The sequence below is a fragment of the Neodiprion pinetum genome, chromosome 1 (assembly GCF_021155775.2).
Source record: "Neodiprion pinetum isolate iyNeoPine1 chromosome 1, iyNeoPine1.2, whole genome shotgun sequence".
Lineage (NCBI taxonomy): Eukaryota > Metazoa > Arthropoda > Insecta > Hymenoptera > Diprionidae > Neodiprion > Neodiprion pinetum.
The window spans coordinates 3,455,531-3,472,418 of NC_060232.1; the positions used below are offsets into that span (position 1 = coordinate 3,455,531).

The 16,888-nt window shown below is 44.0% G+C and overlaps 1 long non-coding RNA gene across 1 annotated transcript; it reads right to left on the reverse strand.

The window, feature by feature from the left end:
- Nucleotides 1–10,842: 10,842 nt before the first annotated feature.
- LOC138191362 (uncharacterized) lies at nt 10,843–11,467 on the reverse strand. The gene is made up of 2 exons (XR_011177702.1): nt 11,363–11,467; nt 10,843–10,992 (listed from the first exon to the last, which is right to left on the reverse strand). It is a non-coding gene; the product is annotated as an uncharacterized lncRNA (long non-coding RNA).
- Between the last annotated feature and the right edge of the window lie 5,421 nt (nt 11,468–16,888).

Sequence of the window (16,888 nt, forward strand, 5' to 3'; positions counted from 1 at the left end):
ATTCCCCCGAATCTCCAAAAATCGGAAAGACCAATCAGCTGTTCCTGACTTGCGGATACTTGTATTCCCAGTTTGACGAATCCATTTACAATCAGTACCAATTCGTCCGTCGCGGTGTAACGATTGGCGCTGTATCGTCGGCTGGATCGAGCCACTGTACAAACTTGGGTAAACATTCGGATCGGTAGGACGACGCGGTTAAAGTTCGACGAAAACAAAGTCGGGCAAGCTCGAAATCAAAACAAACGATGTCAGTTGCGCTCTATCGCTTACGGTGATAGCGTCGCAGCGCGTAAATTGTTCGCGATTTTTCCAGTAACACCGGTATTAAATCGGCATTTTCTTTCCGCGCGAGGTTTCGGACTCCGAAGACGAGGGTGAAAGTGAGTGCCTGGATGACGTCGGCATCTCGGCGAGCCGGAAGGAAGCCGATTTCCGAGGACCGTTAACCGCCAGAAGCAGCTCCTGTAAAGAGAAGCTGCTGAGAATTGATGCGAAATTATGAGGTAAGTGCCGACGAGCTTTTTTGCCACTAATTGGATTCGACGTTGACGCCGTCGAAACGATCTCGCGGTGTGGCCGCGGTCCGGTTCGCAGCCAGATGCTCGTCCCACTCGATCCTCGTCGTATCGCTCGTAATATCAGTTCCGTAATCACTCGATCTACATACCGGGCAGTGCCGAGTGCCGGATGGGTGGTCGACGTCGCGACGCTACCGGACCAAGGACACCTCGTCCAGGCGGTTCCATCTTTGGCCACACACCCAGCCGTTCGACGATACAATCGACGTGTCAACTCCGTACAAGCAACGAGCATCGCGTTATTACGAGTCCGACTCTCTTTTCTCAGGGCGATCACCACCTAATCGCGGATGAAGAATTGAAAGCGATGGATCATTCGAACGGCGTAGATGATTTCTCATGAGTTATCATATTCCGGCTGAGCTCGAATTTGATAATTATTAGTCAACGTTCGATTCGGTGATTTCCTTACGCTCGAACACTCGGGCCGGATATATTTTTCACTCGATGGTTGATTTTGGAATCATTGCCAATCCTCGTATAAGCAGATACAGTAATGGATTCGGGCCGTTGAGCAACCTCAGCCTCGATCACAATCTTCGAAGCATGTATATAAAACAAGGTGTTCAAAATGGGTGGGTAGCTGAGCCACAGCCTACACGCTGAAATATTTTCCCGCGAAGTCGGTGGAAATTAATAGCTTTCTTTCCGGCATCTCAAAACCCTTATTCTCCCCCTCTCTCTTTCTTTCTCTCTCGAGCCGAACGTCAGATCGCGTGCCAGGAGTAATTTTGTGAACGCGTTTCGAGGAGAGTCGAATGTTCGCAAGCATCGCGGAAGATGTTGATAAACACAAGGAGAGTAGTTCTCCTTGTACCGGTACTTTTGTTCACTTGCACCGGTAATTAATAGCCCGATAAAAAAATGAGATAAAATTTTACACGAGGGCTGCGATAATCGTATACATCTAAAGAATACTTTTATACTTTTATACTTGGAAAGCAGTTCGCGTATATCGACGGACCGGTTGTTAATAACAAATTGAAATCTGCGATTTTGAAAATAACGCAAGACAGACCTGGTGTGAACAATCCCATTAGATGTAATTGGAGGGGATTAACGACTCGCGGCTCCATTTATCAGAGCCTGTAATTACAAAGCGCCCACCTCATCTCCTCCCGCGCTCCTCGCTCCCCCCTCGTCCAGCCGTTCGAACCCGTTCTGCTCGACAACCACCGATCCGACAACTACGCCGACACTCCTCGTCGCCGTCCTCTGACGTCCCCCAAAGACGTCAAGTCGGCACCTCGCATACTCGGAGGCTTGACTACCGGAGATAACTCGACTCCCTGATAACCTCATCGGGGGCAATTTGATTTCGCGTCGATATCTCGAGTCAAATCTCTCGGACGTTTCCGGATAATACGATGATTCGTTCCTCGTTGTTATCCTGCGAGTGTCCTACGATTTAGAAAAGATACCCTCAATTAGGGACTTGTGCGTTTCTATCTACACCCGACGACGCCAGAGGGACTATTTCTTTTTAACTCACACTGTATACGTATTTTACGATACGAGTTTCTTACCTCTGGGCAAAACGGAAATACCGTCGTGCGAGTGTCGCGTTCCAACTTTAGTTTGAGTAATTATATTTTGTCAACTTGTCAGCATTGACCGAGTTGTACGTTGGCTAAAGAAAAAAAAAAAAAAAAAATAGAAGAAGAAGATGAAAAAATGTCACTACACCCGCCGAGTGACAAGTCTTCCGAGTCTTTTCGGGTACCTACATGTTCGTTTAATTGCTATCGAAGGGAATATCGTGCGCTCTGATTCCTCTTATTCGTTTCTGCGGATCCGAGAAGGCGAAGCGAAGTATTTCGATTATTCAAAACTCAATTTGCGGTCGCGAACTCCGAGCTGACCGTGAGCCGATACGGTAGCCGTTAATTGTCGTCTCGGAGAGGTTACACGGCACATATCGGACCGCGTAACACGTACGGTGACTGACTAAGGCTCGAGATGCGGTTCCGTGGGCGGGCCGAAGTGTCTGGAAGATTCATTAAAAAGTACATAACCCCCGGTGTTGCCGCAGAGCCGTGAAGTATAGAATCGTTGCGGTGCGTGTATTTTTATCTCGCGTTGCGGCGTCGACGGTTTCGTGCCCTCCGAATTACCGCAGCCATCCGCATGCGGTCTGAAAACCCCGGCCTCCCTTCGCCCCGAGTTTCTGACGGGCATATCTGGTCGGTTCGTTTCGTACAAGCGAGCAAACGAAGTCGAACGAAAGAGAGAAAGAAAGAAAGAAAGAAAGAAAGAAAGAAAGGCAAGGAAAGGAGGAAGAACGGCCGCTCGCGGTGGCGCGGAGAGCCCGAAAAGGTTGGCTCTCGCAGCCGCTCTTGCGTTCATTAATCTTGATCGGATCAGCCGAGATACCGGCGAGCTGTTTCGGAAACCCTCCGCCGTCTCCCACCAGCCGCCCTCTTCGTCCTCTGCTCTCGGTCCCGGCGTCGAGTCCTGCGGCTCCTTCGCGCGTTTCTACGCCTCTCTCTGCAGTGGTAACGCGCGCAAGAAAAGCCTGCCCGATCAGCGGCCGCGGCCTTAATCCCGGCCCGATTGCCTGCCAATCTCAGCTCCTTATAATTCATTAAAATTCTTTTTGGTCCCACTGAAAACGTGATGGATCTTGTTTTCAATTTAGTGGATCCCCGCTGCGGGCTTCGCGTCGTCGTATGCGTATAGTATACCGACTATCCCCTCTCGGAATAGCAATGAGACCTCGGCCAGTCCGCTCCTCGCTTCCTTCCTTCCTTCCTTCCTTTCTGCCTTCTTTACGGCCGCCTGATACGAGGAACGTACTTTGGGTCTATTCCGCTGGACATTTTTACATCCAACGACAATTTCGTTTGGTTCCTTTATTTTTACCCGCATTCCGCGGAGACTATCGACCGATTAATTCACTCCGGTTCACCGACGTGATAGCGTTTTGCGAACGGACCAACCCCTTTCATCGCTAGTGTACTTCACTCCCCGCGTTGAATCGAGGATTAAGCACCCTTTGTGTAATGAATCCCATAAGCCGTCCACTGACCGCTCCGAATTCTCGCTGACGGCTCGGTCTGACCAACGAGTCCCTCGCGGGGTATCAACGCTTGTTATTCCCAAGATTATTCTCTCGAGAAGCAGGAAATTAACGATATTTCATTGTCGGTCCTCGCGACTGAGACGAGGGGATGCAACGAAAATTGAAAAATTTCCGACTGGCTTCCACAGTTTTCTGTTCTTTAATAATCGTCTTGAATCGAAAAGAAATCTCTACAAATCTTACAAAAATACACACGAAACCGCATCGAAATTTTTCAACTACACGGACTCGCAACGATCCGAATTACAAATTCCTTTCAAAAACCTCGCCGCGAATTTCGAAAAAAACAAATGGTGGGTGCCGCCTGGACTTGCCTCGACTCCCGGCATCCCGCACTCCCAATATATCTCTCTCTCTCTCGACTCCCGTAGGGGTTCGACGGTATATGGGGTGAACCTGAGAGGGCTGAGGCCCTTCTATACAATTAAGAACAACAAGGACAGCGAGGAAACGCCCCGCGTCGTTCCATTCCAGCATCCCGGTACACCATCGCGTTTCGGGGCGCAGAGCTTGGCCGAGACTGCAACCGGAGAGCGAGAGAGAAAGAAATCAAACCCGGTGAGAGTCGGGATAGGGGATGAGGGTTGGCCGGGGCAGGGAAGGGTCTTTCGACACCCGAGAAGGGCAGGCCCTAGGCTTCTTCCTACTTCGGTAGGCTGCAGCTTATACGGTCACGATACCCGGCAGCGAACTGCCGCCACTTTGAAACTCGCATGGCTGCCCACCCACTCGAATGCGCCGAACGATAGTTGCATTCAAAATATCACTAATTTTTATACAGATATTTTGTGAATTCAGTTGGGTTTCATCGAAATAGGATAGAATATTTTTCGACATCACGTCACTGTAAAGTTACACCACTGCATATTTATGTATGTTCACGTAAATGTGATGCTGGCTAACTTTGAAATATCACAAGGTCGTTCGAAATAGACAATAAACGATGCCAAATCGGATCGTGCCATTTTACAGCACACCTAATGTTCTAGTCTCGTCTATATTTCGTATGGTTAGTCACATTGTGGTTCGGAATTCTTCAAATAAGAATTTTTGAAAGATTCAGTTTCTTTTCTAAATAGGCACATCTGTAGGCGAAAACTTAATTCGCAACGTAGTACATAAAAGTTTACATCAGATCGAGCTGTGATTTAAATATTCATAATTGCTGTCTACAGCAAATTCATTGCAAAGAAGAGTATAAATATAGTTTTCACCTCCGATTTTTGGCTTAAGAATTGTATATTGTAAATTTGTGATGGTTTATGATTGAAAAAAATTATATACCAATACGTAGAAGAGGGCAGGAAAAAGTTTCTAGCAAGAAAATTTTAGCCATTTTGTATTTGTTTCATTCATTCATTTTATTTCGCGAGACTACCATTTGATGAATTATTCGACTACACCAGGCTTACATCGTACAAAAATATTTATCATATTCCTGAATCATAATTATGAAAGCGGAGGTTGATTCGAATTTCGTCAGGTTATTTATTATATTTTAGGTTTCCTCCACTTTTGTGGATTAGCATTCCAAAAGTTATTACACGATTTTTTGGTTCATTAATTTTTAACCCAGCTGCGACGATCGAATGATAAAAATTTAATATCATTAATCTGAGCAGGTATATCATAACCAGGGTGAAATGTAACCGGTAGTCCGTGAAAATAGTTCGTGAGTCGAAACGACTCCGCGTGTTATAACCGAACACTTATCTACATTAAATTAACATTTTTCATCTTGTTATCCAAATAATGAACGAGCCTTAAACAAGCCTTGATAGATGTTTAAACCGAACCCTTAATTGAATTCACACTTAGTCACTCTGCAGCATTTACCCAAACGGCAAGTCACCCTGCACTGATTTTCTCTCCTCCTTTCACTCTCGCTCTTTTCCACATGTAATATACCTACCTCCACTATAAATTTGTCAGTATTCCTGCACTCTCGCCGCAATTGAGCTTGTTCAATTTCGACGACATTGCGACTCGGTAATTCCAAAAAGTGGCCACAGCTAAGAGGGACATTTTATCTGGGGGTAGTTTAATCGCAATTTCTAGCTTAGGAAAAAAGAAAAGGTAAAGAAAAAGATTTATCTTCTCGTAAATCCAAACGTCACGGTAGAGTTTGAAGAGTTTTGCAAAAATTTTGCCACGTTCTAAAAGCGGAATGATTATCAATGGGTGAACATGGGGTTACTCCTGCGACAAGGACCGCTGACTACCGCAGGTTTCTGAGTGGAAGTGAAAGCCGTGCCTCCAGGGGTAACAAAATGGAGTCCTGTACTGCAGACATGGAGCCGAGAAACGTTTTAAAGATCTTAACGCTCATTGAATGCAACTTTTAATATTTTTCACGTAATATTTAACTGCGGTATTTGACTGACTCAGGCGCTCGGAACAGTTTTTAATTTTGACAGCTGAAATTGTCTCATTGTGAATAAATTTAGGGGTTAATTTAAACGATTTACCGAACGTTGTATACATGTAAGAAAAAAATAAAAATAAACAAACTAAACTATCATTTTTCACGGGATACAAAAACATTTTAGTACTTATACTTATTCGAAATACTCTTAAGCTGATTGCAACGAACGACTCGAAAGATGTATCCGAAATATAAAAAAAAAAAACTTTTCGTATTCTCTCCGCGATTGCTGAAATCGTGAATAAATAAAAGTGACCTTGTCGGGTTTTGCCGAAATTTTGAACGATTTTGAAAGACGCTAGAATTAAATCTCACACATGCTATGTCGAACCGTTAAAAAAAGAAAACTATTACTAATGGTCTCGAGTCGCTGCGATCACCATTCTGAAAATTGCTCGAAAAAAACAAAGAAATATTATGATCTTTTTTCAGCTGTCAATTCTACGATGTCTTGGTTGCGTTTATTGAGTTCCTCAAGTGACGATTACAGTCGTTTACGAATCAATACTTCTATAACGAATAGTTTTTGGTTCGAAAAATCGTAAAAAAATAATCGAGGCCTACTACTTTTGATGTTGACTGATTTCAAAAAAGCCCAGAGTCAAGCTTCTGCCGTTAATTTAATAAAAAATTTCACTTTGAATATCGAATCGACATGCGCGAGGTCCACGCAGTACCGAACCACGGATTAATTTGCAGTGAATTAATTGGACCAGCGTTGGCAGCTCCGAGTGAGTAAATCGGCGAGGGTCGAATTCGGCTGCACCACGCACGGGATATTCGGGGTAGAGTTGTACCTACACATACCTCTAACGCCTTATCGTTTTGACGGAGTTATCCCTCACCGTTCGCTCGGAACCCGGGGTCGTTACATTATTCATGTTTAATATCACCAAGTATTTCATCCCTCCCTGACTGAAAGCAGCCAGCCATCCAGGCAGCCAGCCGCTGCCACCGTCGACGTCGCCGTCGACCGCGCTAATATCGCCTCGAGGGCGGAAGAACGAGGGACTGACGAAGCGATAACGGTCTCGGTGCGTGTCCCAGCCAGGAACGAACTATACAAAAATCGCAAATTTCAGCCTGAGATTATCGGGCCGGATAACGGGGATGAAAAACGTAACCGGAGGGTAGGAATTCCGCGGCGGAAGAGAACCGCCTCGCGAAAAATTCCGCCTCAATTAATTAACGATCGGCGGAAATTAGCGAGGAGGATATTTTCGATCGATAACGAGTATCGCGAATCGTTAAACGCGAATGGATCGTGATTCGGGGGTCACGGCACGGCGCAACGGCATCGCAGTCGCTCAACGTTTATTCATGGTCCGACGCGAAATCAAATCGCCATCACTCAGGAGCCTTAACTAAGTCGACGCGCGCTCTGCATAAAACGACCATTAGTGGAAGTGTAACTAACCTGGAGACAACTCGCGGAGGGGTGGAAATTGGAGGAGATTCTGGTCGTATACCCGCCCGCTCAACCGGAGGGATGAGAGTTTCGACGCTCTCTCGCGCTTTTAGGTGTCACCGGGATAAGGAGACAGGCTCGGATCAACCGGTGAAGCGGCTTTTCTTTTTCCACTCGTGAAATTATCCTCGAAACTTGCGATGCGGAATACATTGAATGCATTTCGTTTGAGTAAACAGACGTTCGAATTTTCAATTTGATTCTTGTGCACCATGTACCTACACAGTATTATCTACGTACAATAATATCGACGCGGTTGAGCGTTGTATGAATAATGGGCAGGCATGTTGCGAGAATTGAGAAAAAGATAGCGAAGAAGAGCTTGCGGGAAGAGGGACCAGACGCGTGTATGCATTATATATAACGGCGAGCTTCCTGAGAGCAAGGCTTTTAATCCGAGCATGCAAGAAGAAATCGGGTGGGATGGGCGAGACTGGAGCTGTCAGCGTCTTGGCGTCGCCAGGGACGCCGGGCGTCCTCGCCACCCCCGAATCCTATCAACCTCACTCTCGTTGCCGACACCCTTCGAGCCCCTTCGCGCCCCTTCGCACCCCCCAGCGGCGTCCCTCTGCCGCCCCCGTCACACAATACACCGGAAATTTCAGCGAACGGATCGCGGCGCAACATCGGCGTTGATTTCCGCGGGGAGTGACGTGTCACGTGCTCGTTGGGGGCGGTGGGTGGAAACTCGCCCACCCAACCTCCCGCAAGTACATACGTGCTGTAAATTATATGCGTACGATATATTACAGATCAGATATTGTCTATGTCTATATGTGACAGTGTATATAAAACGTACAATTCGCAGACTCGTTTATTGCGGGCCCGATAAACGATTATACCATAACCGTCGAAGAAGTAATCTTTCATCTTCGTGGCAGCTCGTCTTTTCCTCCTGACCATTGGATCGTTTAATTCAATGTTTCCCCGACAGTCGTAGAGAGAATCGTTTCTTCGTGTTTGAGACGTACGTTTGTCATCCAGAAATATATCTTTCGTGTCTTTCGTCCTCTCCGGTTTGACGCTTTTTTATCCTTCCCCTTCACGTTCTTGTATACTCCAATTTTGCAGTAAATAAAAAAAAATAAAAAATGAAAAAACAATCGTCATACAACGCGTACAACTTACAAATATTGCGATACGTCGAAATCGTACTGTGTTATTTAGAAGATGGAGATTTTCCGGATGACAAGTGTTTTTCTATAAATACAGAGTGCGACTCGACTAACGAAAATACTAGTAATTCTGAAACTAATGTTGAAACACGCGATCGAAATACAAATAGAGAAAATTCGTTTCTCTGAGGTAACGACCAGACGCGTATAGAAATCATTAGTCCTGAGCGAGAGATTTAACGGTAACTTTCTACGGCTTTGTGTAACAAATTCATCTCATTCACCCTTTTCGTCCCCTTCTTTGTGCGAGGGGGCAAGTCGAACGGAGCTTCCACCCGACTGCACAACATGCAGAGTCGACGAATAGGCCGAGCGGTGTATTCACGCCGCTGCAACGGGACGTCGAGCGATGCTGTTCTTCTCTCTCTCTCTCCCTTCGTCCCGACACCGGCGGCCGTTGCGAAAAAATTGGCATAATGCGGTGCGTCAAAATTCTTTCGAGTCAGCAGAACGTTGTACAGAAGTCGCAGTGAACCGGTTGGCGGGTCGTGCCGGTAATAATCTGCAGCCCTGCGGAGCACAATGCAGGTCTAAGCCTCGACGGAAGAAAGCCCGTCGGCCTGCACACACCAGGATGGCATTTTGACGCAGCGGTGTTCGTGGTGGTGCACACTCGTTGCGGAAGAAGAGAAGAAGCTCGTAGTCGTCGAGCTGTGGAACAGTGCAATGGATCCCCTACGTCAAGCGCAGCGAGCGGGATGAACAAGGATCCTGTGTGTGAGTGCACGCAAACACAGAGTCGGGAGAAAGCTCACCGTACAGGGGAAGAAAGCGGTCCAAAGAGAGGAACCCGAGAACGGAGGGCGCTAAGGGGACCAAGGAAAGCGAGGAGGACGGAGAGCCACGTCAGTCGTTCGTTCGTTCGTTCGTTCGTTCGTTCGTTCGTTCAGTCGGTGTACTATGTGCGCGGTCGGTCTACCGTCGATCATTAATCACGTTCCACGTCGCGGGTAGCACCGCGCCGCCAGGGGTACCTTACTAAGGGTGTATGCCGCGTCGGGACGCGGGGCCGAGGGTGCCGCCCCGGGGAGGAAGAGAGAGAAGGAGAGAGAGAGAGAGAAGAGGGCGAGGGGGGGGGGGGGGGGGGGGGGCGGTAGAAGAGGATGCCCCCGTTGCAGGGGACGAACTCTGGTACCCGCGTCCGGAGACTCGAGCTCCTCGGTCGCTGTGGTCGGAGGAACCAAAGAGCAGGAGCAAACGACTACCGCCCCGCCGACAGTAGACAAGCTGATTACCATTATCGTCCTCGTCCTCTTTCGGCAAGAAATCAGTCTGTATCGCCCCCGTCGGATAGGCTGTTTGAGTGAGGAGTTTTCGTGAAACGGGGCACGCGGCTCTTGTCTTGATAACGGAAAAGAGTTGCTCATTTTTAGACCCTCGGCTCCGATGCTCTGGGAGCTTTCGATCCTCGTCGAAAACGTTTAGTTGTGTGATTTAGATGATTTGAAACGAATTTTCAACACAACCACGGTGATGGGAATGTTTACTTTTAGGGTTGAATATTTTTGAGATAGCGAAGTCGATTTTGGTTCCGTCCGTGAACCAGGTTACTTGTAAAACTTATTGGATCAGTGAATAGTTATTATAAAAATGCGTGAAGAGTAAGAAGTATCATCGAGTTACTATGAATATTTTTGGAAATTGAGATAGCTCGTTTTCGAATTCTGTCGAAGCTTTCGAACCCAACTTTTTACAGTAAAAAGTTAGCTTCCAACTTTTTACAGTAAAAAGTTAGCTTTGGATGATTAGGATCGATTCGAAGTTCAGCAAATGTAAGGTGTAACTAAGGTATTTATCGAGTTGAAGCTAGTAACGTTATCGTAACGGTTCGCGCTAAGGAAAAACCTTTAATCCGCAATTTTGCAACTGTTTGAAATTCAGTAAACCGTAATAAAACAAAATATACCTACTCATATTTTGCAATCCTAGTTCCTTAAAAATCATAGCAAAGATAAGGAAATGTAAATTTTTTCTCAACCTTCCGCTACGATGACGTTACTAACTTCAACCTCGCAAGTATTTAAGGGGGGAGCCTGCTTTAGAGGCTTCAAAAAATCGGTTTTTTCGAGGATTTTTTTGGGAAGGAAAGAAATATCCGATTAAAACGAAACTTTCAGGGTTTATTGTTATGTATTTCAACAGTCTTCTCGAATTTTTTCATTAGGATACATGTCATATTATGCCTGGTACAAGCATTTCACCGAGACGTCTCGAGTATGCATTTGTCGTGCGGCGGGAAAGGTGCAGGTCGCAATTTCCATCTGAAACAAAGAAACCAAAAAAATTTTTACTTCTCAATAGTATAGCTTCTAGTTAAACCAAGAAAATTCCACAAAAAGTGAAAAATTCAACAATTTTTCGCAAATTAAAAAAAAAAATTCATTTTTCTTGGGAAAAGAATTCACTTTAGATTGTTTAAAAAGTGGGTTAATCTTAACTTTCTCAAGGTTTTTTAGGTTCAACTAGAAGAAAATTTCATCCCGAGTACGATGCAATTTGTCTCGTTTCGATAGGACGTTTAGTTTTTTCCCTATCTTTCCCGCCAATTAGGAAAAAGCGTAAAAATGAAAAACGGAGAAATCGTGCGTCAAAGTTTTCGTACATAAAAAATCGTAATTTTCTTGAACTTACCGCATTAATATGCTAATCAGCGATTCCTGGTCCATAGAGTTGCCCTTCAGACTCTTCAAAAAACTGGTTCAAAACTTCAAAAAACTGGTTCAGACTCTTCAAAAACTGGTTGAAAACTTCAAAAAACGACTCGTATACCTGCTCGACGCTTGCTCACTATTTCTTCTGTAACTCCGAAAATATTTCGAATTTGCGTCTGAAATTTTAGGGACACATTCTTGGATAGTTTGGGAAGACATTTATGCAAAAAAAAAAAATAGATTTTTTGAAGCCTCTAAAGCAGGCTCCTTTCTTAATGGTATTCACACCGATATGTATGAAGCGTGAGCTGGAAGCGATTCGAACGTCAAAAATTAGTCGTAAATAATAACCAGGAGGGAAATTTGTTGAGACGATTGACGGTTTTATGACCCTTTGTATCTCTATGCCCGAACTGCAGCAAGAGACCGCATGAAAACATGCTTTGGCCTCGGAGCATTGTGTTTATCGGCATTTAACCCTTTACCTGAACCCCACGAATGCGACCATAAATACTTCAGCTCTGTTTCCTATGTACCCAGAGCCTTGACTTCCTTTCAGGAAATTTGCATACCGTTGAAAATTAGCCCAAAGCAGACGTACCGCCGAGCGACCGGGTCGAAGCACTTAAACTGGGTCATTTCCGACGAACTTCTACACCGTCGACGTTCCGTCTCGTGCGACGTTGGCACGAACGTCGAACCAAAATTGAATCCTTCGATCTCGGTGCCGATACTAAGTAGCCGATTGCGTAGATAAATTTAACACCGACGGTGACGGTTGTGGATTTTTTTCAAGCAAAAAAGCCCAAACGCTTTTCGCAAGCTCCACACGTCGATAGCTGCTTCGGTCAGCGGCGATTAACTCACTCTTTCGATAGCTCTCCAGGCTCGTATAGTCATCGACGTATACCAGAAGTCACTTGGTCGATTCATTCATCCATCAAGCCCCGCGAGTCTACTCAGGACGTACCTTATTGCTGTGCAGGAACGATCATGATGTATCTACGAACGATGAAACTTCTCCTGCTGAGTGGACGTTCGGTAGAAAATCGTGGAATTAAAAGAGCAAGAAACGATCAGAATCGACATTCATTAGGTAGTCCGACCTGGAGAAGGATCGGGAATTTGATTGAACTATCGCATACGGAATTCGTTGAACTGTAATGGAACTTCTCTTAACGAACGCCTCTTTAAAACGGACAGTCTGAGAATCTCCAGCAACGCAATTTACAGGTTAATATTGATCTGAATATAGCGGACACTCCTCTATAACGGTCAATATTTTTAGCATCGAAGTTGTCCGCTGTTGGGAACTCTTCACGAAATTGAGCGATAACACTGCCTAAACGTGTTTGTGCTTACTCGGACACCCCGCGATTTGTGAATGATGGCGGCGGCTGCGGGATGGATCATGTAGTGAGTCGGAGCGGATACAGATGCTGATACAAACGATGTAATGCGGATAAATAATTATCACCGCGAATGGTGGATGTGTTACATGCACGGTACGTTGGAGCCAAGCGGCTTGAAAAGCTGTATGCACGCCTGTACGATAAACGAAAGCATGCAGGGAGTGCGGAAAACTCGAAGAAAAGAAACTGTGCGTGATTCGAGCCGGGTTCTAATTACTTTGAGATAAATATCACTCCACGTCTACGAGTGGCGTGCTCCTGGAGCGTTTGCTGAACGATCGTCAGTCATACGCCAGCGAGCTGCTCCGCGTTTCTGAACTGTTATACCTAGGAGGAAGGATTTTATCAGTTATTCGTACCATGATCGTCCGGCTTGGGTTATAGGGATACGTTTTACTACCATGAGAAATGAGATTCCTCCGCCGTTTGATATACTTCCAGGAAATTAATTGTAGAGGGATGTACGGTGGCATTATACACCGTGGCTCCAAAGTTATCAACGATCTAACGAATCTGCTACGGACCGACGATTCGATCGATTCATTCGAACACCCAGTGGATTCATATTAACACCATCGACATGATTCGCAAGTTGCGCGATTTATACGATCGCGTAATCATTTTTACTTCACTTTACTTACGAATATTACGTAACTCGGTGAGCTACTGTGTGATTTTCATCATATTGCTTCTTGATCCACTGATTATCTCATTCGAGATTAATAACTCTCAACATTCATTTTAATGACCGCGGTCTCAGACGGTTTATTTAGAAAATTTTTAACACTCCGACGAATCAAATTTTTTAAGATACGTCGGTTTCAATCATTTTCGGTACTGCGTTGCAAATGCGAATGAAGTAGCGTAAGCAGAAATGCGAGACGCGTTTAATTCGGGAAAAATCCATCGGCACGTCGCTCGATTATTCGAAGAATGAGACGAACTGCGTCCCGGCTTGTGTTCCTTCATATTCCGCGGGGTGTATAATATACGAGTGATCGGCGATGGGTGTAAACCGACAAATGCCATGTCAAGCTAACCCCTGTACTGGCTAAGTATATTACTCGGAGAAGCACGGCACGTAAGATATTGTTCTCACGATGAAATTAATAGTGGTAGTGAGCTCTGGCGTATAACATTAATCCTGGCGGTATTAGTGACACGGTAAGGCGCTGAGCCCGGCTGAGAAGGAGCGGCAGGACCGGGGCCTCATGCCCTCCTCTCTTCCTTTCCTTAGATTCTCCCATATTCCCGAGCTCCCTGTTACCGGATAGCAGGATATTACCCGCGGGATCCACTGGACCACCGGAAGATAATACAGGATGAGGTCTCGAGAGGTCTCGAGGACTCCTGTATGAGTTGCCGTTTTCTCAAGATGCAGGTCGTGCTTGAAATACTTGAGGATCGAACACTCCCGGCACCTTTCTTCGTCTTTGATCCAGGAAAAAAAAGTTCTTCGAAATAGAAAGTTATATTTTAATCACTCCTTCATATCAATATAGGTCCAAAAATCTCTTGCATGATCTATAAATTATCGTTACTTTGTTCACGGAACAAAGAACTTCTTTTTTTGAGACACGAAAATTCCGAGTAAACGATACTGTAGAAAACTTATTTTCGAATTCCTTGAATTTCGGATGTCGAAGCCTTGTGCATTCGGCTAATGATAAGATTCTTTTACCACAAACGAAATGGTTATCGTCATTCTTCCCCTTGGGGCTTACGGTCTTCCGTATTTCGGATCTCAGAGTAAGAACGAGAAGTTGATAAGGTTTATTAAAACGAGAGATGGTTGAGAGAGAGAGAGAGAGAGAGAGAGAGAGAGAGCAGGATAATACAGGAGACCGCGACAGCTGACGGGGACAGCGCGCGGCCGCGATCAATAATATAATATCACGTTGCCCAGGGCACCTCGTTGCTATCGCACCATCACACACCGTTCTTCTATATCTTGGTCGTATTTTCAACCGGTATGTATGAAACGAAACTATACGCGAGTGTAAAAACCGCCTAAAGGTGTGTTGAGAGTAACGAAGCGCGCGTGTCCGTTCAAACTAATATTCTTGAATAATATTTTTCTGGGTAAACTATGATAGAAATAGGAGAGAATTGTACAAGTTCGTGGCACTTGTGAGTGACGCTCGAAAACTCACACTTGAAAAAAAAAAAAATTAGCAAATCGAATTAATCACTGATCATTTAGTTGCAATAGACACGATTTTTTCCGGCGATTCATTTTTCAACTTACATTCGTATGCAAGTGATAATTTGGAAAACATTTTCATGTCATTATATCGTGTCAGTAACATGGATTTAAACAACATTCTACCGAAATTAACAGATAGCATGAAACAAAACGTCAAGAAATATTCAATCAGAGTATCAAATTTTTAACGTCAGCAGAGGAAAAAGAATATTTTTCTCATCAATCGTGGTAGAAATCTTAACTGATAAGCCGGATTTAAGCAAATTCTTCAAACTATCATACGAACTTTTAAATTTCATTCATTAGTAATTGAGAAGTATTCTGTAAATTCTGTAACCTTTTGGGAAACTGTTTTTTTTTTTTTTTTCTTTACTTTGATCTTACGATTCATATCATTGTTCCAAAAATATATTCTGCTTCATTACCAATAATCAAAAGTCAGTTTAATCAGCCTTACGTAAAGTGCAGTTGAAATCTTCGGTACCGTCTATTAATCTGATCTGTTTAAGAGATTGTAATAGATCTCGCCTAGTTGTCGCTATTTTCTTAAGAAGCGACAAAAAACTCACTGATGGTAAGCGATCAGAGGTTGGTAAGAAGAGTTCCGGCTTAACTATGGCCGTTAGTTGCAGATGGTTAACGGTCCCCTCCGTGCCGACATTGACTCAGATCTTGGCTTACTGAGTTGAGAATGACTCTGTAGAGGGAAACCGTTCCCAGGTAATAAAATTGTGGCGAAAAACGAGATCGATGAAATGTTTGACTCGGGTTGGAATTATGGTAAAAAAATTTGAAAAATTGGGCTCGTTAGAATAATGTGTAGATAGACTAGCGTGGTGGTAAAATTCTCTTCAGAAGAAGCAAAAATTGTAATGGGAGAAATTCATTTTTTGTATAAGTGGATAGTATTTTTTTTTTTTTTTTTACCTGATATTAAACTTGTGTACAGCTTATTATCTGAACTGCTTGCAGATATCTTAAATATTCTAATTGGCAGGAAAGAAATAATATCTGCTGTAACAGTTCGATGGCATTTGTGAACATTATTATAATGGTTGCATGTCTGGGGTTGATAATTAATTACCCGATCAATTTATTAAATTTATGTTCATTCGAATTATTGATCTTATCCCGAGGCGGCGTAAAAATTTTGTATACAACGGAGCGAAATTGATTATGAATGGTGCGAATTGAATTATGAATAGTAATCAGTAGCTGCAGAAATTTCGGGGATCGTGATTGATTCGTTGGACAATTGAGTCACATTCGTGAAATGACAAATCGACGAAACCTAAATTGTTCTCACACTAACTGAAACTCGCGATATTGCTTGAAACTTTAGGATTTGATAGTAACTTTTACATATTTGTCAATGCAACAAATATCAGCTGCCGAAATTTAATTCAACCCATAGCTGAATTAGAAAATGAACCAAAAAAAAGAGAAATACTGAGTCACATTATTAATTACAACTGCTAAAATCAACTCGACCAGACTGATATTAATTTTTGAATGTCGAATAATTAAAGCTGCTTTATGCATAAAATAAGGCGTGAATTCATTCAAACTACTGACTCGGTATGTTCTATTGATTTTCATAACTTCGGGACATCGTCGTTTACGATCGTCATGAAGGATTAATTAAGGGGTAAAAGAAATACACTTTCCTATTTCATTATTTTATTCAAACGGTTACAATGCTTTCATTTGTTGCGTGTAATTTTTATTAACGACGTATAAAATTGAGTAAAGTAAACACTTTGTCTCTAATTTTAATACAGTAATTGATGTATCTTGTTTTTATATATCTACGCTTAAGAGAATATTCACTTGTTTGTACATTGCGCAATCATTGGACGCCTAGATAAAAATAACTAACGAAACAGCT